This window comes from Coptis chinensis, chromosome 6 (genome assembly GCF_015680905.1).
Source record: "Coptis chinensis isolate HL-2020 chromosome 6, ASM1568090v1, whole genome shotgun sequence".
Lineage (NCBI taxonomy): Eukaryota > Viridiplantae > Streptophyta > Magnoliopsida > Ranunculales > Ranunculaceae > Coptis > Coptis chinensis.
Genome location: NC_141461.1, coordinates 20,161,875 through 20,186,755, shown reverse-complemented (window position 1 = coordinate 20,186,755; position 24,881 = coordinate 20,161,875). Strand labels below are relative to the sequence as shown.

General features: G+C 34.3%; 1 long non-coding RNA gene and 1 pseudogene across 1 annotated transcript; both read left to right on the top strand.

The window, feature by feature from the left end:
* The first annotated feature begins 498 nt into the window (after positions 1 to 498).
* On the top strand, positions 499 to 24,558 carry LOC147492009 (20 kDa chaperonin, chloroplastic-like; annotated as a pseudogene).
* On the top strand, positions 8,265 to 8,941 carry LOC147492010 (uncharacterized). The gene is made up of 2 exons (XR_015199901.1): positions 8,265 to 8,400; positions 8,629 to 8,941. It is a non-coding gene; the product is annotated as an uncharacterized LOC147492010 (long non-coding RNA).
* Positions 24,559 to 24,881: the final 323 nt, after the last annotated feature.

Sequence of the window (24,881 nt, the reverse complement as noted above, 5' to 3'; positions counted from 1 at the left end):
TGACACAAGTAATTTTAATTTTTGTGTCACATTATTTGAAAGTGACACTAGTGGTTTGCCTTGTTGTGTCACTTCTGGGTGTAACAAAAAACGAAAAACAAAATTAATATACTATCGAAATAAATAAGCGACACAAGTAATTCTATGCTACTGAAACTCAAATTGGCTGATTTGAGCGTGTGACTATATTTTTAGGTTCCCTCCGAAAGAATCAACAAAATAAACCTAAAAAGAAAAGAAAAGGAAATAAAAAGGTAATCAACTGAAGTTCGTCTGTTGGATTAGGATTAAAAAAGAAAAAATGTCTCCCAAAAACACTTAAGTCTAACAGACCTCACTGCGCGCGCTCTCCCACCCAGCGGTCTCTCGCTCTGTCCATCCCTCGTTCTCCGTTCCAGTGTTCTCTTCCCTTTCCAATTGTCTCTCTCTCTAGGGTTTTCCAGCCATTTCCTCATTTCTCCAAACCCAATCTTCATTAAATCTCTCACTAAGATTTTAATGGCATCAACAATAGTACAAGTAATTGGTTCATCAATTAGCCGTGTTGAAGGACTTCGTTTTTCGAATGTGAAGTTTTCTTCTTCTTCTTCGTCAGTTGCTACTTGTAATAATAAGAGGTCATTTAAACGACTTGTTGTTAAAGTTTCTACTTTTGTGGCTCCAAAAGTATCATCTTTTTTCTTGTTTTAGTTATAAAGATTAAATTACTTCATTTCTATTGTATAATATATTGGATTAATGAGTTAATATGAAATATGCAAGTTTTTGTTATTTTGATAAGATGTGAATCCATGGGTTTATTGTCCTAGTATAATTCACTGGCTTTTCAACTGTTGTGCATGAGATATCGAGTTTCGTTATGAAGTACATGTCTTAAGTTTTGCGTGTCATAAGAATATTGTGATGCTATTGGGGTATTGCAAGAATAAGAACAACAATATTTTGGTATACGAGGACATCTGTAACAAGTCTCTCTATTTCAATTTATTTGGTAAGTGGTTTTTTGTAAATTCAAATAGCCAATGTTCCTAATTCCTAGTTTTCTTTGACTTACCTTCTTTCTGGTATTTGTAGATAAATCTACCACAGTTCTTGAGTGGCATAAACGCGCCCGCAAGCTATCGAACAATGAAAGGATTGCGTTTTCTACATGAAGAGTGTCGTGGATGTCCAATAATTCATAGGGATTTGAGGCCAAGCAACATACTACTCACGCATGACTTCGTGCCAATGGTAGCACATACTCCGACAAATACTTTATATATATTATTCTTTTAGTTACCACTAGATGCATGGTTTCAGTTTTGCAAAAAGACAACAAGCAAGCTGGATTTGTCATGATGGCTTGTTATTTTTGGTTATGGAGTTACACTATTGAGAAATCTTTTAGCTGACCTATGTTGTTTAACTAATCATTATGTGTCACCTGAGTGCTCATGGAACATTTTAATATCTATTAGCTAACCCTATATTGTTTAACTAATTAAGGAGAGATTATGTAGACCCTAATACCACTACTATAAAAATGAGTTTACCCGACAGATGCTATAAAGAATAGCCCGGCCGGTTTAAATGCGCAGGGGAAGTTACCCACGATTTAGATGGGTCTGTAGGGGTAAAATCTGAAGGTCTGTCGGGTAAACTCTCTGAGTATTCTATGGGTTTTAGATGTGGTCGACGGTATTACGAGAGTTACTAACCCTCGGATAGAGGCGACGGTTTTCACTAGTTGGTGAGTTCCGACGGATTTAATAAATTTCCCAACTATTGTTTAATATTTTGTAGTTGTGGGGTATCTTCCAACCAATTTCAACTGTCGGCATACCTTTCCCAATTATCAGGCGCCAAACTAATTTCGTTAATTTCGTTCCCACTAAATTTATTTGGAAAAATAAAATAATAATAAAAAAAAAACCTAAAATCTATTTTTCCTTTCTCCCTCACAGTTGTTGCCGCTTCAACTCTCCTTCCCACTCCAAAAGGTAACGTGCACTCTCTCTTTCTCTCTCTCTCATTCTCACACTCTCTCCCACTCCAAAAGGTAACGTGCCCTTGTATTTGAAGGAGAAGTCTTTATGTGAAGAAGAAACCATGTTTCTCTTTTTTTCAGAATTATGTTTTATTTTAATTGCTTCTCTTTAAATGTTTTCAGTGTTTCTTCAAAAGAGAAGTCTTTGAAAGCACGCTTAACATGATTTGAGAAATTAAAAATATATTAGGCTACAACCTATCAAATAAAAGTTATATGTCAACTCTTCCATTTCTATTTATGGAAGTATTAGAATTTGAAAGGAACATTGCCCTATGGAAGATGGAATCAATTAATCTTTCGGTCTTATACTTGTTTTGAAATCAATCACTGCTTTGATTCAAGATATAGCTGAAGCTAGCTCTCTCAAATATCCTTACGAAGTTCTTTTTCAGAGCTTGCACAAACTCTTCGATGGATACTGACTACTTCAAAGTACGAAAAAATATTTTTAAATCTCTTAGCGTCTTATATCAAATGCAATAGTTTCTGAATAGTGCCTTGTGATTTTTTTCTCATTCTGTAGGTATGTGTTCTGTAATGATTTCTTTGGGGAAGAGTCCATATTCTATGACATATTTGCAGGTAATAACAGTACACGTGCATTAATTTCTCTATTGAATTTTTTTCTTAATTCCTTCTCTGTTGAAATTTGCAGTGGTAGAAAGGATAATCATGTTGTTTTCCAATCTAAATTACAATTGACCTTTTCCTTTTGGATATTGATATTTATGTTTATAACAGCCTTCTTATAGGGTGGTGATATATAGACCCACTATATTTTCTAACTAAACCCACTTTTAAAATTTTAGACTAAAGTGCTCATAAATTGAGATCTACACCCACTTTATTTATTTAATTTTCTTTTATTTGCTATTTTTTGTTCTCATTTGTTTTTCCCCCATCCCAAGTTACCAACATGCTAAATTGGATGACATGATTTCATAGAACTGTAGTGTTGGCAGTGATCAATATGGGTTTTGGTTGTGAGAATCAATATTCTTTGTTTTGTCAATTTGTAGATTTTACTTTGTGAAAGAGTTACTTGTGTGTGTTGATTGACTTTTGAGTATTGTTATGACAAATATGAATTAATGAGGTTCAACCATATGAACATAAATCAAGTAATTTGTTATTGGAACTAGTGATAATTCTTATATCCTTCAGCTATAACTATCCGGAGTCGTGGAATAGTGCTCACAGTTCTATGTTGTGAATCGATTAATGTGCATAGTGTTTCATGATGTTGTGAATCAGGTGGTTTGCGATTTCTTGTATGTTTTAGTTTCTCTATTTGTATGTGTACTGTCTTACTTTGGTTGTTAATTGTTTTTTTTTTGTTTTCAGTCGAGTGAAGAGGCTTCGGAAACAATGAGGTTACTTCTAGAAGGAAATATAAAGGTAGACCAACATAAGATAAGTTTGATTGTTAATTTGTACCCACAGAGTAAGTAATATTGAATTTCCATTTCCTCATTCCCACACCTTTTGTAGTGTTTTCGCTTTCATTTTTTGTTTCTCATTTTTTTTTGTCTGCTTAGATACTTTTACTGGATTCTCAACGATAAAACCCGCTGATTTGGATCAAAAGAGAATCAGTTTCGATTTTATCGATTCCCCCGTCTCACCTTTTCTGCATTTCATCTTCGTAATCTCCATTCCTTTATTAATAAGAAAGATTAATTAGAGATCTTAACTAAACCAGCTGTAATTGTTTCTTTCTTTGAACTGATCAAATTCTTCATTACTTAATTAGAGATCTTAACTAAACCAGCTGTAATTGTTTCTTTCTTTGAACTGATCAAATTCTTCATTACTAAAAAAAATTCAATTTCATTTCCAAATGGCTTTATCAATGCCTTGTATCAACTCTGTCTATGTCGATCTGCGTCACTAGTAATTCTCTTTTTTACTCTCTGTTTCCATTTTTTGTTCATTTAAACTAGACAGTGATGACTTAATTATTATTCCTTTTTTTTTTGAATGGGTAAATTTGACAAAGATGAAGGTTGTTGGCGTGTCGAATGTAAGACACGTGTTTTCAAAGGAGAGAGGAAATAATGGGTTTCTCAATGCTAAGAAGGTATATAATTTCGTGACCTTTCTTAAATTTTAATTGATGCTTGTGCTACACCTGGTTATTGTTGGCTCTGGTGATCTTCCTCGGCGGGGATAACTATGGATCAGAAAGCAAGTAAATGTTTCTTGCTTTAAGGGTGTATCAATGGCCCCTCCAGATCCAATTCTTGGAGTTTCTGAAGCGTTTAGAGTAGACACAATCTCGGAGTTGGTGCCTACATGTGGTTAATTATGGAGATGCTGCCGTCATGCCTGGCTTAATTGATGTGTAAGAAGCTGATTTCTCCCTCTGTCTTGTATACTTGAATGTAATTTTCCTTTGAATTCACTTGTATTTGCATATAGATTTCATGTAGTTAAGTTCATCACAATTATTATGTCGATGAGGCTAAGGAGACATCAATAGTGAATTGAGGCGTGAAGTAAAGGCGAATAGGAATCATGAATTTCTGATTGTTTTATATTGGTGGAAGGAGTGGGGCTTCAGTACTTTTTTTAGGGGTCATGAAGTTGGTTTTGGGACTGGTTTTTGGGAATTCATTTGTGAGGATATTGAGTCAGTTTCCTATTGGGATTTTGGGAGTGCTTTGTTATTATTTTCTGGGATTGAATTAGCTATGGCTGCAAGAGATATGAACAGTAAAGAAAAGTCTTTTGTAATGTCAGTTTGTGCTGCAGTGTCTTTAACTGGGTCTAGTACGGCTTTGGGTTTCGGATGTGGGATTTTACTGTTTTTGGTTTTGAAGTTAAGAGAGATGAATTGCTATGTAGGTGGTGGTGGATTTTTCAAATCAAGGCCTTCTGATGCTGAAACTAGTGTCAATTCTTAAAAGTTGTTGTATACGTTCCCTTGGGGGGCTTGGGCTGGTAGCTAATGTAGTGGTGTTATTCAGTGAAATGAGCCGAGCATTGGAGCAAGAGAAGTCTCTCCTTAGTAACTATGAATATGTATCACTAGCATAATTTGCTTAATCTTTAAACTCCTCTCACTTTATGCCTTTTTTAGTTTTCACTGTAGTTCTTGTTAAGTCTATATCTCTATGTTATCCTGTATTTCATATGTAGAGCATGCTTTTAGATATGTGCATTTTCTTGGTGTTTACCACCTATTTATACCCCCAAATGTTCACAGCATGCCTATATATATGTAGGATCATATTACTTGATCATTCCACCTATTTAGAAATATTATATTGTGCAATGTACCTTAGTTAGGGCAAAGCAGGTTTAAATTACATGTTAGGATCGCTTCTTATTTAACCACAATGGTGAGGAACAACTAAGGTCTCATTTATTGTTTATAGGGAGACGGATAAAAACACTTGCCTTGCTCACTTTGTAAAGTAGCGAGGGCTTCTGGGAGTTTAATTTGTTAGTGTTGTTTTAGTGAGCATTTATGTACAAATATATTTCTTGTACTTATTTTTTTTTTTTGGTGTTATTGTTTCAGGAAGGAATGTTGATGGTAGAGATATCATGGCCGGTTCAATTTGCTAAGTATGGTCCAAATGCCGAACCAATGTAAGTTACTGATTTGTGCTTGATTATTTTCGTAATTGAATTTAAATTCATGATAACCAATCCAAAGCTAAATTATTAAGTTGATTCATCCCGTGAATAGTGTACTTGTGTATGGTGTGTCTGCACACCAGGGCACGCCTAGGCTCATGCCATGCCCCTAAGGCTTAACCACTCGGTGCCAAGTGTCATTGCGGATGGACTGCATAGATATCTATAATCTTTACTTTTATGTCATAAGTAGCACTCTAAATTTTACTTTTTGTGTTTTTTCTTTCAATAGTAAGAAAGGAAGAGTGATAGAAACCTCTCCAAACCCAAGAGGCAGGTCAAGAAGTCGCAGCCCTCGACCAAGGTAGTCATTCTTGCATTAAAACTTGATTTTGTTCTTGTATTTAAATATGGGATATGGATGGATGTTCGTTCTATGTACTAGTTTATTGCATTTAATTTAATTTGTTTTTTTTTTCTTTTTGTTTGTTTGTGGGTTAGAGTTCAAAAACATGGTTGAGCTGGTGCTGAGAAATTGATTTTTGACAACGTTGAATTATTCTAGGCTCCATCTTTGGTTCACTAAACCGTCATTAGTCATTATGCGATCTGTGCTGGATTTTTCGAGGTATGTTTTTTTAATAATTACTAGATCTTTTTTAATATTTTCTTGGATAATTCAACGTTGAATTATTCCAAGCAATATCGCATAATTGGCTTAGCACAAATTAACAAAACCATGTTGTGCATACATTTTCTTTTGCCTTATAGTAGTGATGAAGATTTATGGACTTTCATTTAATTAAGTACTAGAAAAAAAAGGGGATATGTGTAGGGTGTTTTCTTTTACCTCAGCTACTTCTAGTTGGTTCCACAACTCCCAAATGTCGTGCACTATCAAGTACCACCAAAAGGACAAACTTGGTTGCATAAAGTAGTTTTGGTCTTAGTTACTTTGTTAGCTACCCAAAGATTGATTTTACATATCTAATTAATCTTTTCACGTTGGGTGCTTATCAAGTACCACCAAAAGGACTAACTTGGTTACATAAACCTCGATTGTGTATTCTGATATGGCTAGTAGTAGTAAGGTAGTAGCATTCAAATACCTTTTACTAAATATTCTCTTATTTGACATTCAATCAAGGATCTGAAGATGCAAAAAACTGTTGGTGACAATCTTAATTTTCACTCATATTTTGAATTCTGTAGAGAGGGAGGCAAGAATGCAGTACACCTGCATCCTTTAAACTGGATTTTTTAAGCTTTCTAACTGAATTCGAAGCTTATCTATATGGATCTATTATTACTTTATTAAAGGTCTTGCATCATTCTTCTTCTATAGCCTATTGGTATCGTTGGAGCGATTACACCATGGAACTTCCCTTTAGCAATGTTCACTTGCAAGGTATACTCTCTAGTTTAACCCATTTTGCATATAGTTTGAGATTTTGAATATGGATACCTTTTTTGTTTTTGCTTGATGCCTTTATGCCTTTTTGAAGATCATAAGCTCTCTATTTATGTTGTTTCAGGTCACTCCTGCTCTAGCTTGTGGTTGTACAGTAGTTATCAAGCCCCTCGAACTTACATACTCGACGGCTTTAGAAATGTGGTGAGCTTTCTCTTCAAGCTGGCATACTAATGGTAAACTTTACTGCCTATATTTTACAACGACGGCCACATTGTCGTCCTTTTAGTTCCATGCTTTCTTTTTCACACGACAATTTATTTTTTTTATTTTTTTCTTTCCACTGGCCATTTATTTCTTGTAGACTTTTAGTCAATTAAAAACTTGAAACTGAACCAATTGAACTTTTCGTGTATTAGAATCCTTTGGTTTTACTTGATTTGATGAGTTTTGCAATTGGCATCAACTAAAGTGAACTGTTTTGGTGGCTTCAAAGAAATGCTAAGTTTGATTCTCATTACTTATGTTTTGACCAAGTTTTAGACTACTACTAGTTTTAGCTATGAAATTGGCTGACTTTTTCCTGTGACTTTTTCCAAGGTGCTTTCTTTCGGCAGTTTTGTTTTTCAGATCTGTACGCAAGTCCAACTACCTGGCTATGCATCATGGATTCATTAGTGAGTTTTTGTCTACAACAAATCGTCAGATTCCTTCATTTTGTTTTGTATTGTGCTAACTTTTTATTCTTATAGGTTCATTTATCCCCTGGAAGTAAATTCAACTTTCAAAAATATATCAGAAGGTCATTAGAAGATGATTTGAAAATAGTTGTTGGAATTAGGTATGACATTACTGGTTGTGGTTCTATCAGAAACTTTTCTAGTTGTGTTGGTTTTTGATAATGGATTTCAAATTATGCATTTTAATTTCGTAAATGCTCCATGATGTCAACAGTCCTTTCCTATGGCCTTCAGTTGTGGTATTTTTGCTTCCGAAATGTTCTTTGGTGAGCTCACGCCTTTAATCAAACATTTTTTCTGGTTATTTATATTCTCAATTCAAATTCAATTTAAGATGCAGTCTTTTCATTGGATCATATTGTTATTTCCGGGATGGATGGCGTTGTTTGATGGATAGCGTGGCGTGTTTCCTCTACTTGTAAGCAATTTTATGTATTATGGTAGTAGCTTTCCTAACTAGTGCTGAAGTTCAATCTCACCTATGAACTGCTTGGCAGGCAATCTTAGGAGTGGGAACAAAGCTACAAGCTATTATAACACAGATGGCTCTTGAAATCCAAGATAGGCATGCAGTTGTCCAAGGACGCAGAGAGGGCGCACAAATAGAACTTAAGGCTTTTGATTCTGTTTTGGTTAGTATACAAACTTCAAACATTCTTCCGGCACGTGTTTTTTATTCTGTTTTGATTATCAAGTTTCCTACATTCTTCCAGCACGTGTTTTTGTTTGGGTATTTTCATGGGCTGGGATTTTTTATTTGGGTATTTTTAGGTACTTATAGCTAGAATAGAACAGCTAGAATTATTTCTAGTTCATAAGAGAGTACTTCATGATCTTCTTCTTCTTTTTTTTTTGGTCAGCAAAACTCACTTCAAGATCTTGGCAAATGGATTACCAACTTGGTGAGACGCTTTGGACCTTAGTGATTTTGTTGAATGGTTGAATCAAGGTTGCAGTATGAGTAATCTATTGTGTGGGATATGCAAACTTCATCTATTTTGGTTTTTTGAGTATGTTTGTTGTAAGTAATGGTACTAGAGATTACTAGGACTGGTTGTTAGACAGATGGTGTACGTGGTGCTGATTTTTGGTTTATGAAGGAAGTAATATGTATACTTAGTGAATAACATGTCTTATTCTTTTTTTTTTATGAACACATTGTTTCTTTATGAATACATTGGCGTTTGTAGCATTTGAGTGGGAACTTGCAAGAATGTAATGTTGGGATACCTGAAACAATTATTATAAAAAAATATATTTTTAAATAAAGAACTAATATCTGACGGATAAAAACTGTCTAGTAGCAAACTACTTGACGGCTAGCAGCTGGCATATCCGACGGCTGGTGACAGTTGGTCTAACCGACGGTTCATAACAGCAGAACTATCCAACGGTTTTTAGCAGTAAGAATATCCGACGGTTTTGGATAAAGAAGAACTATCCGGACGGTTTTTGGATACCGGGCGATATCGACGGTTATTAACATTAGGAATGTCTGTCAGCAAAGATCCTCAACCTCGACGGCCTGTTTTGACCAATAAAAACCGTCGGAAGCCTATGCCGACCGAGCATTTTCCGACGGTCTTGCGGCAGTTTTGGTCTGTCGGGTAATACCTTTCGCGACAGCCATAATTAGTCGGGTAAAGTTGTTCTTTTGGTAGTGTACCCTTATTGTAGATTTACAAACATAAACTATTTTGGAATTACATTAAGTATATAAACCATGAGTTTTGGCCATGATATGCTAGAGAACAGTGGAATATACTTAAATGTCTTTTTGTTGGATTTTGTTTCTTGTACCAACAATTTTGGACATTGTTTTATTAATAGCTTATGTGGGCCATGATTGAGTTCATTTTTGTAAAGGACTAATCTATTATCACCAACACAATGAAATTTATTTCCAGAATTCGAGGGTACTGGTACTCTTCAACATTCCATTCAGAAACATAAGTTTCTCTTAGGGATATTGTGCAAAGTCTGTTTCTTTGAAGTAACATGTAGTTACTAACATCAGTAAGCTAAATGACTGAAGCAACACATAAGAAGTTTTATATTTTTTTAGATTTAAACCCTTGGGTGATAGGGTACTTGTTAAGATCAAGTCTGCCGAGGAAAAAACTGTAGGAGGTATTTTGCTTCCTTCAACAACTTAATCAAAACCACAAGGTGGTGAGGTTGTTGCTGTTGGGGAGGGTAAGACTCTCGGGAAGAACAAGATGGAAATTAGTGTCAAGGTGATTTCATATCCCTTTCCAATGCTCTCAACTGTTTGTTTGTTTGTTTGTTTGAGTATTCTTGTTAATATTGTTTTTTTCCCCTTGTTGCCTAGAATGGAGCACAAATTGTATGTCTACTCCAAATATGCTGGGACAGAACTCAAGTTTGATGGATCAACTCATTTTTTATTGAAGGAAGATGATATTGTGGGTATTCTTGAGACTGATGAAGTCAAAGATCTCCAGCCTCTATATGACCGTGTTTTAATCAAGGTCAGATAAATTCATCCCATGTATATTGTAACTATTGTTATTAATCAAGTGGTCTAAGAGTCCATAACTAGTGGGACTTAAGAAAAAGGTACTGTTTTTTAAGGTTCCCCAAGCAATTTTATTAAAGTTAAACACGTGCATTAAAATAATATTCACTTTTAACTCGATTACATTCTTTTAGGTTGCTGAGGCAGAGCAGAAAACTGCTGGTGGCTTGTTTTTAACTGAGGCTAGCGAGGATAAACCTTCCATTGGAACTGTAAGTGGTATTTGACATATCTTTAGTCTGTAGCTGCCCAAATTTGGTTCTTAATAATGAACGTTGTGAGGCTATGGGCCAGGGTTTCAATTACTTGTCTGTTACTAAATGATGCACTGTTTCTTCATATCTATGACATTGTTGTATAAAAGGTTTTAAAAAATGTATTGAGGCTGAAGACTGATGTTGTGCCTTGAGGTTTAAGCCTCACATCTTTCTATTCTCTTCTCATTTTTTTCCCTGTTTTTTGACACTTAGCTCCCTCTTAACTTTTCAAAAGATTATGACTTAACACTTGTATTTCACAAAAGTACTTAGGTCCTATTAACACTTAAATATAAAAATATGCAACGTACTTAGGTCCTATTAACACTTGTATTAACATAGATTTTTTTTTCACAAACGTATCAATGTACTATGCTCGATTTCACAAAAGTAGCAATCTGTTAGCATCCGTCAGTTAAGTGATGATGTGTCCATTTTTTTTCAATTTCGTTTTATTTGTATTTTCCACTCGGCATACCACCTGAGCATTTCTACCACCTCAACCGAAACTAACCCATATAACCCGTTTTCATCATCTCTTTCACCCATTTTCGAACCCATTTACATATAGACCCATTTTCCAAACCCGCCTGTAGTAAACGCTTATTTCTAAGTAATACAGAAAATAAGATCTATGAGGGTTGAGCATTGGTTTTCCTATCCTTCTCTCTAACTCTCTAGGAGAAACCTTTTTGAACTGAAACAACATAATGGTGTCGTCGGAGAAAAGAGTAGAAAAAGACGAAGAAACAAAAAGAGACAAGATCAACATGGTGGTGGAGATAGTTCTAATTCTAATAATCAACAAAAAGAAGAAGAAACAAAAAGAGACAATACCAACATGGTGGAGATACTGTTGTTTAACAAGAATCAGGAGTATTATGTGAACACTGTATGTATCCCCAAAGACATTATGTAGGAGATCTTTCTTCGGCTACCCTTAAAATCACTTGTTAGATGCAAGTCCTTGTCGCATGGTTGGCGTTTTTTTTATCTCGTCAGCTCTTTTCAGTGAGAGCTACCAAGTATCTATAAGAACAAATACTTCTTCCCTAATAATGTTGGGTTTCTTTTTCCAGCCCCGTGAATTTTTCGACGAAGTTTATTCGGACACAATTCGCAAACTGGACCGCAAAGCAGTGGCTTAGCTTTCACATTTTTATTGTTTGAATGTATCATCTACGCCATAGCCCAATATTTCTGAGGTTGCTTATTTCTCTCCAGTTCCATTTGCTAATAATTCCAGCGCATAATGTCTGTTAAAGTATATCTTGTTGAACTCAAGCATTCCAATTATATTGGTTATCTTGTCGAACCTTTTCTAAATCTATCAGCCTGCATGAAACTCCTCATTTGTATACTTCATTTTTTACATGATTAAACAATCTAAATTGGCAGTACTTCATTGTCACATCAATAGTTGATTTTTGAGGTTTGTTTTTTTTTCTTTGTATTTTCTGATGTACTATGTCATCTATCAACATCTTTATATAAGTTGACCATTTTTTGGGTAGCATTCCAGGCGCCATTTTGTAGAGCATTTAAAAAAAATCCCACATGAATTTTGCTTTTGGTTATGTTTCATAAGTCTAGTTCACTAGTTACAATTCATAACATATAGTAGTAGTATAGTGGGTTTGAAAAATGGGTCTATATGTAAATGGGTTCGAAAATGGGTGAAAGAGATGATGAAAACTGGTTATATGGGTTAGTTTCGGCTGAGGTGGTAGAAATGCTGAGGTGGTATGTCGAGTGGAAAATACAAATAAAACGAAATTGAAAAAAAAATGGACACATCATCACTTAACTGACGGATGCTAACAGATTGCTATTTTTGTGAAATCGGGCATAGTACATTGATACGTTTATGAAAAAAAATTCTATGTTAATACAAGTGTTAATAGGACCTAAGTACGTTGCATATTTTTGTATTTAAGCCAAAGATTAAAGACAATAGGTTTTGTTTTGAGCATCAAAATAGCTCATTCAATTAGGAATCCCAAGCTTCCTAATTTTTCCTTGTTCTCCTTTATTATTTTTATATTTATTGAGGCTTAAGCCTCAAGAGCCTCTGAGCCTTGCCTTAAACCTCGTAGAGGCAGTGAGCCTCGAGTAAAGTTTGGGATTTCAAAATCCACAAATTTCCAAAAAGTTAAAAAATTGGAATACTGATCACAATATCGGAATTTGCAAGGTCCCCATTGGATTCGAGCATAGTGTGTGAGAAGAGAATGTTAAATGGTAGTTGCATTATCTCCTACATGAGGTATGAATAATTTGGTGAACTTATTTGTGTTAGTTATAATTTAACTTTTCGTATGCAACGACTTAACAGAATATATATATATATATATATATATTGTAGATATTAATATTAGACTTTTGGAATTGCTCGAGCAAAATACGCATTTGGTAATCCATAAAGTTTTACTATTTATACAAAGGATGATGAGAAGGCTCGATATATTCAGAAGTTGGCTGAAGAACACGGTGATCATGTGTTTTGAATTCCTTTCAACACAAGGTAATTGTGCTTATACATTTGTAGTACATATACATTATTTTCATATAATTAAAATTATTTTATTTTTATTTTTATTTATTTATTTATTTTTCCGATTGGTTATATAATTAAAAGTACTTAATTGGATTTGTATCCACATAACTAGTCATGTAGGAGGCATTGGGTCTTAATGGTTCTTGACATACCATCAATGGATGTATACTGGTTGGACTCTTTAAAAGATTTTTGAGTGCCGCCGGATCCAGCTTTTAAATTATTAGTGAACACGTGAGTTTAGTCTTTATTTATTGTATTTTTCATTTTATATTTGATTCTATCTTGAAATTAATGAGAATTAAACAAATGCATTTTCAGTGCGATCAAGACATCAAATATGTCCAAAGGAAAGAGAAAGATGAATCCAAATCCAAATTGAAACTATGTGACAATAAACTTAGTTTCTTTGGAATACAATACAATGTATCTTCCAATTTGTGTATATGTGTTAATGCAAGTATTAATTATGTGTAGTGCCCACAATAACAAGGGGGGATTGTATGCGGATATTATGTATTGTGTTTTATGTGAGATTTAGTGGAGGATCTTAGTCCACCACTCAAAAAGAAGGTGACTGTAAAGTAGCATTATTTTTCATATAGTCTTAGCTAGCTTATAAGTTAGTGTATGTGTAAATATGGTAGGCAATGCATTGCCTGCATTATTCATTTTCATAATATTTATAATATATTTTTCGTCGAACATGTATTAGGTATTGGAGTTCTCTGGCAAGAAGAGTTACACCACTGAAATAGATGAACTTCGTCTTGAATTCATCGACTTTATCCAACAATTTATCTGAGTAGTTAATTTAGGTAAGTGGGCTTCCATATTTTCCTTTTCTTTATGTACATATACTTTTCTTATCGATTTTTTTTTTCTTTTTGTGCAATATATCCTTCTTGATTCACTTGCTTTTTAATTTTATATACTAGTCATAGTGAAATGACGACTTCATGATATGATGCAGGTGCATGGATCGATTAACAAATTAATAGATGGTAGCTAGGTTTTTTGGTGTTGGAAGTGCGCACAACAAGCTAAGATATGGCTGGGATAGCGTTGGCATCATGTAGTTTTCTTTTTGTTTGCTTTAATTTATTGTGATTCTTTTGGTATTGGAATGACTTATTTTGTTGGGAGTTAAACTGGATGATAAATACTAGGTTTGATCTTTGAAATCAATAGAAGTTAATTGTTTTGAATGCTGTTTCTTTTTTCTATTTCGAGTGGATGTTGTTTCCATATCATAAAACAGGTTAAAGTGATTTTGGTTGTAATGTTTTGATAAATAAATATGGATGTTGTTTCTATCATAAAACAGGTTAATGAGATTTTGGTTATGATGTATAGGATGCAAGTTGAGAAATGAATACGATCGAATACAAAAATGAGAAAAGGTTTAAAAAAAATTATTTTCATTTGTCTCGCTTTTGGAAAAAGTGACATAATATCTATTAAAAGTGACACAACTGACCACTATTATGTGTCGTTTTCTTTTTCATACGAGTTACATTGAGTTGATTCCCAAAAACGACACAAGAAGTGGGGGGCTTTTGTGTCACTTTTGACGAATTTATGTCACGCTCTGGTCCAAAAGTGACATAACTAGTATATTTAATGTGTTGCTTTTGACGTACATATGTCTTGCTCTGGTCAAAAAGTGACACAATTAGTATACTTAATATGTCGCTTTAGACGTACTTATGTCTCACTCTGGTCCAAAAGTGACACAATTAATATACTTAATATGCCACTTTTGACGAAATTATGTCCCATTCTGGTCCAAAAGGGATACAACTAGTGTCACTTTTGACAAGCCATGTCACAAGAGGCTATTCTTAAGTGTCATTTTATTAACAAAAAGTGACACATTTAGTAAGGCTTTTTTGTCACTTTTGGTTGAACTTTATGTGTCGGGGGCTGTTAGGTCACTTCAGAATTAATTTCAAAAGTGACACAAGATTCTTGAGGATAGATTGCCATGACCATGAGCAGTCTTGTAGGATTTTCATAGTCTAGAAGAACTTTGCCTTTATTTGCTCGCTCCACATCCAGTTAGCCCATATATTATTTTCCTTCCTTGCAATTTTGAAAAGCAATCCACACAGAGCACTTATGTTCCATATGATATGATACCTAACCCACTTTCCATCTTACTGTACAACAAATTTTTTCTAGAAGTTTAATGCATTTTAGGTTCCATAAGTGGCCCACTCCATAGAAATTTGATACAGAGTTTTGAAACCTTGAGGAGCACACCTTTAGGGAGGAGAAAGGTTCGAGCCCAGTAAGAGTGAAAAGACAAGAGAATCAATTGAATGAGTTGGAGCCTTCCCGCATGACTCAGATTCATACACTTCCAATTGGTAATCCTGCATGAGACCTTCTCGATAAGAGGAAGGAAATCACTGATACTTAGTCTAGCAGCCACCAAAGGAAGTCTTAAATATTTGACAGGTGGTTTAATAACTTGGAATCCCATCAAAGCAGAAAACTCGTCAGCTGCACCAGCTATCATGCTACCAAGGATCATAGCATATAAATAGGCTATACATTACAGACAACAAGTTGTCAATAATGCATAATATAAGCACTCATTATTTGTAGACCAATATTGATTGATGTCTTATCAATAACATAAGCACTAGAGTTGCTCTAAACACTACTTAAATTTACTGTTAGACTATGCTAGTTCCAATCTACTTTAAATTCATTGTTTATTAGTAACAATCACCCATGATTCGCTTAATATGCCAATAGGCATGTTACTACTAACCAATTAGGCACGGGCAGGGCTTGCTACATCAGTGACCATATCTCCTCTCTTACATATTAGGCCCAATCCCACAAATTGAAGAATAATTGTGGTTGTAGTACCGGGTTACTTTTATTTATGGTTCCGGGACAAATCAACAGGCCAGTGTTAGTAATTATGATTTCAGGACAAAATTTTCTATTTTTGTCTTATTTTTTTTTCCAATAATAACCTTCTCCTCCTAGTATAACACAAATTAAAAAAAATTGGACTCAACCTAATTTTCATGTGAGCAAACTCTTATTCCCCAAATCTCTATTCCACGATCAATTCCTTATTCTCTCATGACAAACATATACCTTCTTCTCCATCTAAAAAAAAAAAAAAAACCTTTTGAGATCGATCTAGTTGTTTCCATGTTTGAGCTAGTTGATTTGTGTGTTGTGATTAATGATTTAAGATGTGAGAAAACATCTTATTCTCTCATGACAAACACTCCTCACTTTGCAATATACTTTTTCACATTTCAATTCTAGGTTATTGTTGATTGAAGAATAATTGGGTCAATTTCGACATTGGTTCAACAAGAAATTGAACAACAATTGAATTTCCTCTTCAAATGTTCAAATCTTATGGTAATCAATCACGTGATTTATCTCGATTTCAATATTGTTGTCGTCGAAGATATTTTTAAGTTGAGACTTGAGAGTAGTAATCCGATACACATGCAAACACCACTATGCATGCGTATACCAACATGCACACACCATTATGCATTTCTATAACAGACATGCAAACATCATTATGTATGTGTATAACACGCATGCAAACTATATCACATATGCACACACCATTATGCATGTGCATAACACACATACAAACAGTAGTATGCATGTGTATTAAAACATGCATACACCTCTTTGCATGTAAATTCGTTGCTAAAATCTAAATCACCCATGCTTTGTAATTAAATTTGATTCCCAAAATTTAGTGGAGGGAGATGAATAAAGAAAAAAAAAGAGAAAAGCGGTCAAACAAAGTGGAGACATGTTTTTACCCAAAATATCAAGTGGAAAGCAGAAATGCCATTGAATAAAAATTGTCCTTGAGCCATAATTATATGCCGACCCTAACTAAAACCAAAATTAAAACTCAATATTGTCCTATGGGCCTGTTCTCTGTTCATTACTTGCATTATGCTCCATTGACAACTAAATAACATTCAAATCGAGTGCAGAGCTGGAAAGGAAGGTTGCTCACATATGGTGGGAGACTACAATTAGTTAAATATGTTCTCAATTAGCTAAGCATGTACTGGTTTGCAGTGTTCATGATCCCTAAAAGTACCGTAAAGGAGATTAACATAATTTGTAGGAATTTTCTTTGGGGAGGGCCTGACTGTGATCAATCCCATGCACTTATCAGCTAGGATGCAGTTTCCTCTTCATATAATGAAGGAGGTCTGGGCTTGAGAGAACTGGAGAAAGTCAATAAAGCTGCTATCGTGAGGCAAATATGGAAGCTGCTGACAAAGAAAGATACATTACGGGCAGAATGGGTGCACAAGAACTTGATTAAAAAAAAAAGGCAACTTTTAGCAACTGAAAGTACCAAATGACTGTTCCTGGAAGTGGAGGAACTTACTGAACACAAAGAAAGAAGCTTCAAACATTGTCATGCACCAATTTGGCAATGGTGAGAGAACGAGTTTTTGGCTCGATCCATGGCACCCTGCAGGTATATTGAAGCGTTACTTTCCTCAAGCACTCATACATGACTCCACTTATAGAATGACCTGTACAATGAGTTCAATGGTCTAGAATGGTGCATGGAGTATCCCCCATCATGCTAGGAGACATCTACCAGACATTGTCATGCATATGGAGGAAATAGTGGATATTGTGTGACGAGAAGAAAAAATGGTGTGGTTTGTTTCCTTGAGAGGAGACTATAGTTTGAAGGACACATGATTGAGAACATAAAGAGCTCAAGGCAAAGAATAAACTGACATTGTGACTTATCAGCTGTGTTAGAACCATCATAATATTTCTTGATGCCTGTATTACTATTGTTAGTTGTTACTAGCTTACTGTGTATTTCTATTGACCGCTTGACTTCTTGACGGTTTTAGACACTCTACGAGTTATCGGCTATGGTAGAACCATCATAATATTTCTTGATGCCAGTATTACTATTGTCATAAATTAGGCAAGCCATCATAAAAAAAAAATGTTTAAGCTATTTATTTTGACAGTTTTCAAGAAAGTCGTCAAGATAGAAAAAAAGTAGGCATCGTAATAGGTCATAATAGCTACTTATTTCAACCAGTCCCGTTCTTCATTTTTAATTGCTCCTAAATGGTTAGAAAATTAATTAACACATGTTTTGCTAGAAGGAAAAAGTTAGACAATTTTTGACTTGGCGTTTGTGAAAAAGAACTCATAAATTAGACACGAAACTTAACACATTGATAAAAAAAAATGTCATAGATATTTATGACGGCTAGTCTATAACAGTCAACATCGTCATAAAGTGAAAGGTAAGTATACAATTGTTAGTCACAAACTTGACACATTGATAAAAAAAACGTTAAAGATATTTATGACGACTAGCCTATAACCGTCAACATTTGACATCAAGCGTCATAAAATTAATGGTGAGATAGAAATAATGACGGCTTGTGTGGAAGTTGTCAAGGTAGAAAAAAAAAATAGTTGTCATAAAAAGCCCATTTTTTAGTAGTGGTGGTACAGTAAAACCCAATCTTCTTGCCTTTCTTCGAAGCTAAACTCCAATACCAAGATAAGATTTCACTACCCATTTAAAGCTAAGATTAGAAATATATGCATCGACCTCTACAAACAGACTAATCTTCTCCTCAGGATGATAGATAGGGCGAGTAAGTGCCTTCTAGCTTAGTTGGTAAAACCTTTGGGTGATGATACTAGAGGTATGGGGTTCGAACCCCGCTACACACAATTGAGTTACTGATATCTTCAAAAACATGCTTGCCCACACATTTTTTTGCAAGTGCCGACTAGCAAAGTCGGTAAAACCTTTGGGTGATGACACCAAAGGTCTGGGGGTCGAACCCCGCCAGCATCAAAGAGTTACTGATCTCATTTAAAACAGGCTTGCCAATAAAATAAAAATAAAAAAAAATAAAAAAAAAAAAAAAAAAAAAAAAAAAGAAGATGGGGATTCAGGTGTGAGATTCAATGAAGATCCAACTTTCTATTTATCATTGTATGTACATGTGCCGACCCAATATTCTGGATTTTATGAAATCCAATTTTTGGATCGATCAGTATTTGAGCTTATGTGAGGTTTGGTATGTTGGTATTTTCGGTATTATCCGAAAATCTGCCAATACTCTAGAGTATACCAGTGGTACAATCTTATTACTAAGTCATAAAAGGAAATAAGGCGTCTAGTGCTCCACCTTTCAATTGCTCCTTTCTCCACCATTCTAATAAATTGGAATATTGAATCAAAAACCATTTTTCTCTTTCTCTATATGTTTTTTGCTTAATAGAGCTTCATATATAACTCTGAATTGAATTATGTGTGTTGTGCTTGTGAAGGTTTCTTTTGTAGCTATGAGAAAGCACAGACTCATCTTAGGAAGGATCACCCTAAGATATAGTGAAGGAAATCATGATGAGAAAGTAGGATTCCGATATCACTACTTTCATTGGTTAGAAATGAATTAGGATTGATGCATGATATATATGTCTAGTGTGCCATCTCTTTTATGTTAGGCTTAGCTTGAATTGAAGTGGGGATTAGCTCGTGTATGGCTTGATGCCCATTGAACTTGTGAGTTTATTGTGTTACTCCCTTTAATGATCTAACTCTAAGGGTGTAAGGTTCTATCTTTGGCAAAAAAACAGGTGGGGGTCAATCTGCCTTAACCCTACCTTAATTTTTTTTTAAAAAAAAACAACAACTCTTAATTGAATTTTGAAGGTGTCAAAGAAAGGAGATTAAGATTAGAAAAAAAAATATACGTACTTTGTAATATGATTTGGTTTTGAACTTTTTTGGCTTTTAGAAAGTATTTTTATTTCTTCAATCACTTCTTTCCTTCTACTTTTTCTTTCTTTCTTCTATTTTTCATGACAGATTTGAAATTCTAGGTGAAGTTTCTATACTTTGGACAAAAGAAATGGCACAGATAGTTTCTCGGCTTTAGAAATATAATCGTCGATAATATGATGAATATATCAGAATATGTCGCAATAAACAAGTAAACAACCGATAAGTGCAGTTTTCCTGCCTGGGTAATGTCGTAATAGTTTCTGTCCTAGTTTGATGATTTTCCAACATTTTTGGAAAAACTACGTGGCATTTTGTACTCATATATATAAGACAAAGATAGATATACCATATACCATAATAGACGATGAACCATAATACAGAATATCATGATATGGGGATACATCAACCCTCAAATTATCTCAATATGTATCATGGATATATCCCTTTTGTGGTGAATTGGTAATACTTTACATTGGCATATCTATAGATATCGAGGATATATCAATAAATATATCTCTTGATTTATATAATGTGATATATCATTGACATTTATTTTATCATTGTTAACCAAAATCAGTTGATATCATCGTATCACCATATATCTCCAATATCATGATATTTGTGGATAGATCGACCACAACAATTACCATTTCAATTCCTTCATAAATATCAGGATATTTCATGATATTTTGTATTATGAATATACCATATTGCAACCCATTTGCTTGTCATTAAACTAATTATTTATGTAGACTGCTAGCTTAATGTCCGCTGAGCTAGATATACGGATACCCACTAATGTTGTCAAGTTGCATACTTTAAGTTCTTTTGGGGTAAACTATTTAGCAAAACGGGCGAGTAATACTACACTGACACAGGAAAAATGACACAGTCAAGACATAGTGACGTGGCATGTTGCAACATCAATGTTGCAGTGGTGAAAATAAGAGCCAAAAATATATTTTTCTCACTCAAAACACCTCTTCTCTTTCCATTCTTATTTTGCCATTCTCATCTTTTCTTCATAGCAAACCATCCATTCTATTAATTTTTCATAGTGCAACATTGATGTTGCAGTGGTTTTCATGGTGCAACATTGATGTTGAAGTGATATTTCTCGGTGCAACATTGACGTTGTAGTGGTTTTCATGGTGCAACATTGATGTTGCAGTGATATTTCTATGTGCAACATTGACGTGACTATGGTTTTCATGGTGCAACATTGATGTTACAGTGGTACTTCTCGATACAACATTGATGTTGCAGTGCCACGACACTGTGTCGGTCAACTGTGTCAAATTCTATGTGTCAATATAGAATTATTGATAAAGGCAAAGACACATAGGCTAATCTAGATTCCCCCGCGACAGTCCATACGTGCTAGGACAATTCTAGTAAACTGTACTTCTCCACCTTATCCTCGACATGATACCAAAGTTGCAACTTAATCATAGCAATTAATCCTTTACCTCTTTGCTGACAAACAATATAATGAAATTATGAGTTGAAGAAGTGCATCTAACCGATGCTTGCCGTTATCGTTAGTTGACACCTTTGAAATTGGAATGGTAAGACAATATATGGTTCATTCTATCTTGGAAATGATTCCCAATCAAAGGCACCTGGAACAAACAAACAAAAACATTATTAGTTTATTAATGATATATGCTAAAAAAAAGTATGGATCCTAAACTGAAAAGGTTCACTTGGGCTATAACATTTTTTTATTATTATTGGCAAGCTTGTTTTAAATGAGATCAGTAATTCTTTGATGCTGGCGGGGTTCGAGCCATAGACCTTTGGTATCATTACCCAAAGGTTTTACCGACTTTGCTAGTCGACACCTACAACTTGGGTTGTAACATTGGTCATTAAAACATTGGCATTATTAACAAAGTATACTTCAAAGCCTTTTATTTTGAGTTTGAAACTGAGACAAATTGATTGAGATGTGAACATGCCTCTTGTGATCTTTCGTTGGTGACTGAAAAGTTGTGGTTTTATAACAGGCCATTCAAGTATCGATTTGCAGTATTGAAATCATTTTTACTATAATAATTGGATGAGCTTCCAATGGTTTATTTGCGTTCTAAATAAAAAAAAAATTAGTGGAATGCTCAATTAAGAACTCGCCTTAACTTCAACAGGTTCTGAGATGAAGGCAAAGCCATCAGAAACTCTCAAAGCCGTCTTGAGAAACACATGCATCCATGTTTTGTCAAAACTTGAGAAAGAGACAACTCCAAATTCTTAAACAATGGTTACATACTTAAAAGGAGGAAAATTTTACCTTTCAGAAAAATCAAATGGTAACAGAGATTTTTTTTTTTTTTTTTTTTTTTTTTTTTTTTTTTTTTTTTCAATAATCAAATTGGGAAATATAGAGATTAGGAAGTCGAAAGAGTGGGAAGACTTTTGGTTTTCTTCATTACTCTTTCTTTATTCTTTTAATTTCTTTCTTAAAACCGTGAGTCTCATTAGTTGCAAATTAATAACTCCCTTACTATTTAAATGATGCGTGTATTTGGTTTTCACTTGAATTTACACAAATATGTTTTCTAAATGTGTTTTAACTTAAGGGTATAAATGGAACTAAAAAATGAAATGATGAAGTAGACCATTTTAAAGGCATTGAATGATTTGTTTTAATATTTGATCAAGGATATTTAGTGGTAGAAAAAATGCTGGTCTAATTTAAGAGGCCATGTTAATTATGGTGTACTTTAATAATAGAGATTTGTCATTTACTTATGTTTTGAATTGCAATGTAATTCAAGAAAAAAAAGAGTTAAGATTGCTTTTAGGAAAATTGGTAGAAACCTTAATTGATTTGCTTAATTTTTGGAAAATGAATTAGCATAAAAGACTTCAATTGAATTTAGAAAAGTTTTGATTAGGATGTTTGATTGCAATGAGATTCTTTACTTAAATTCATGAAATATCGATAGAAATATATTTTTTGATTGGCAAGCTTGTTTTAAATGAGATCAGTAACTCTTTGATGCTGACGGGGTTCGAGCCTAATTGCCCAAGACTTCTGGTTTCATCACCCAAAGGTTTTATCGATAGAAATATTAATTGCTATTATAAATTATTTTAAAATTTTAATCATCATCATTGTTGGAAAGTTTTAATTACCATTTAACTCCAACACAACTATCGAGGCATTAGAGATAGTGCCGGCTCTGAATTTTAAAAGGCCTAATGCAAACTCCACCTTTTTTGTTTTTAGTTTTTGAACAATGTAGTGGTTGGGCTTTTTAAGGCTGAATGGGGCCTTTGATCTTGGTTTTTCTCTGGTGGCATGTGCAAGGGATCGGGATTAGACTATATAGGCCCAGGGGACCCTAATTAGAGTCAATTCTAGCCACCACTTAGATAACTTTAGGATAAAATCTCAACGGTGAGTTGTAACTACTTAACCATCTTTGTTAATACCAACTTTTTATTCGTCTTCACACTACTTTTTCTTATCTCTACTAGTAGCATATCCTATAATGATCATGGCTTCCTAAATTCATTCAGGTCTTTTTCTTACGCATAATGCCCCTAAATAAATAATTGAATGAAAACACCCAAATACCATTTATAAGGATAACTTGGTCTTTTTCGCCTATAGTAAATTTATATTGCCCATATTGTCCTTAAATGAAACTATTGGTTAGTACTTTAATTAAGAGTAATCAGTCATTTCATGTGGTGGTAAATTAAAAAACCAAATCCATGCCATCAAATCAAATTGTACGCCACCATAAATACAATTAATTAGCAATTTAATTATGTTATTAAATAAGAAAATTAATGAGACGTTTAGAAAATGAAAAGACGAGAGAGAGTGCAAAGGAAGTAAACCATCTATTATTTTCTTCTTGCTAACCCAAAATCTACCCACTCTTCCAACTCCCTAATCTCTCCGTTGCCGATTATTGAAAAAAAAAACTTGATATTGATCTTTTTGTTAATTCCCATTTTGATGATCCATGAGATTGTTGTGAAAGTTGATCTCGAGCCTTTTCTTTCTAACTTATTAATAGAAGCAATTTGAAAACAAACAATCAAGCCCAAAGAACACATCCCCATGGAGCGCTGGAATTTCATTTATCTCTCTCTCTCTCGGTCCATCACCTTTGGTTGTATATTATTTGTTTCCGGTAGGTTTGATTATTGGCAGGGGAGGAGAGACCATCAAAAATTTGCAAACGAGATCAGGGGAACGCATCCAGGTAGTTGATATCGTAAGACTTTGTTGTAGATGTATGTAGAACAGATTGAAGGAGGTACATGGATTTTGCATATTTGTGTGGTTGAACTTCACAGATGCTGACTTCCTTTTTCTGTTTAGCTTATACCCCAACATCTTCATGATGGTGATCGTTCCCTGGAAAGAACTGTTAGAGTTATTGGCGATAAAAGGCAGATTGAAGTCGCAAGAGAGATGATTAAGGAAGTTATAAATCAGGTTAGTTTATAAACTCCCAGTTCAAATGGTTTATTTATTGTGAGTCCCATTATCTTTTGCCTGATGGTGTATAATATACATGTATTTAGCTGAAGTACTCTGATTGGTACCAATGTGATGTGCCATACTGGAGAGTACTCAGAAGCATAATTAGCTCTTGCCTGCATCTGTCTTGATAAATGATTCTGCTCTTATTAGATTATGTGAATATCTCTTTATGTACATATGTGCATGAACGCACCTACAAGTGCAAGTTGATGTGAATTAATTGTAATTAGGTATGAAAAAGGATAGCCAACCTCTGTACTTTCCAACCTATTCTTGATGTTTAAGTGCTTTCACCATTTTAGTAGCTTAGTGTTTTGGTATATGTATGGCAAATATTTATGCTTGCATTATAGATTTTCACGACAGTTGTATCTCACTCCAGATAGGTAGGTGTCCTAGACTACTTGGTAGGTATTGATTCATGTTAAAAAAATTGGACCTTGTGAAAAGT